General features: G+C 35.6%; 1 long non-coding RNA gene across 1 annotated transcript in view; it reads left to right on the plus strand.

Annotated features, from left to right (window-relative positions):
- Nucleotides 1–345, plus strand: part of LOC107726973 (uncharacterized) — a 23429-nt gene extending 23084 nt beyond the window's left edge. Inside the window, exon 3 of the long non-coding RNA XR_001638312.1 lies at nt 250–345. This is a non-coding gene — a long non-coding RNA (uncharacterized LOC107726973). The remainder of the gene's footprint in view (nt 1–249) is intronic.
- The last annotated feature ends 642 nt before the right edge of the window (nt 346–987 follow it).

Consider the following 987-nt stretch of genomic DNA (forward strand, 5'->3'; position numbering starts at 1 on the left):
TATTATTATTATTATTATTACCATGGTAAATTTGTGGGTACTGCAGTTTACTACAAATACTGTGGTAAACTGTGGTTACTGTAATAAAACCATGGTCGATTTTTGTAAAAGGCTGCCAGGCTGTTGTACTCCTAAAGGTGAAACTTTAGCATATTTTTTTCTGACAGATTTATTAACAGCAATTACAGAACATAACACAATCCATTTTAACTTTTAACAACCAGTTTAAATTTTCAGTTTAATAATCAGTCTGTGATTGATTGGTTCTGTCTTTCAGCATTTCCGTGTGTTCTGATGAGCAGGAGAAATAGTTCTATCCAACACCATTGTTCACTAGTATAGTCTATTTTTTCCACTTAGAAGCATATGTTATGGACCGAATTTCTTGATAAATAAAATTAGTGGTTAAAAATGCACTTTAGAATTGATATTTTTATGTGAGGATCGATCCATTCGATACAACATCAGTATCGAAAGTATCGATACTTTAGGATCGATCCGACCAACCCTTTTTTATATAATCTCTGCTTTGTATTATCTTTATCATGACAGGTTTGAAGAATATCAGATGAACAAAAACACCCCAAATGATCCACAGCAACCTTCACAACCTTCAGTCATGGAAACCCATGTTGGGCAGTACAGTGCCAGTCACCAACAACAAAGAGCTATAACTACTATAACTAAGTCTGATTTAGTTATTGATTGCAACCTACCTCTGTCCATTGTGGAAAACAAGAGTTTCCGGCACTTTCTCTCAGTGGTTGACCATAAGTATGCTCCAGTGTGTTGGAGAACAATGACCTCAAAAGTAGAAAACCTTGCTGAGGAGCGATGCAATAAGCTAAAAACTGTGTTAAGGAACACACAAAATGTGTCTGGCACAGTGGATATTTGGTCCGATAGAAAAATGAGAGGGTTTCTTGGTGTAACTGCACACTTTATTCAGACAACTGATGAGAAGATCAAACTTAACTCCAGTTTATT

This window comes from Sinocyclocheilus rhinocerous, unplaced genomic scaffold, assembly GCF_001515625.1.
Source record: "Sinocyclocheilus rhinocerous isolate Xijiao unplaced genomic scaffold, SAMN03320098_v1.1 scaffold3777, whole genome shotgun sequence".
NCBI classification, from domain to species: domain Eukaryota; kingdom Metazoa; phylum Chordata; class Actinopteri; order Cypriniformes; family Cyprinidae; genus Sinocyclocheilus; species Sinocyclocheilus rhinocerous.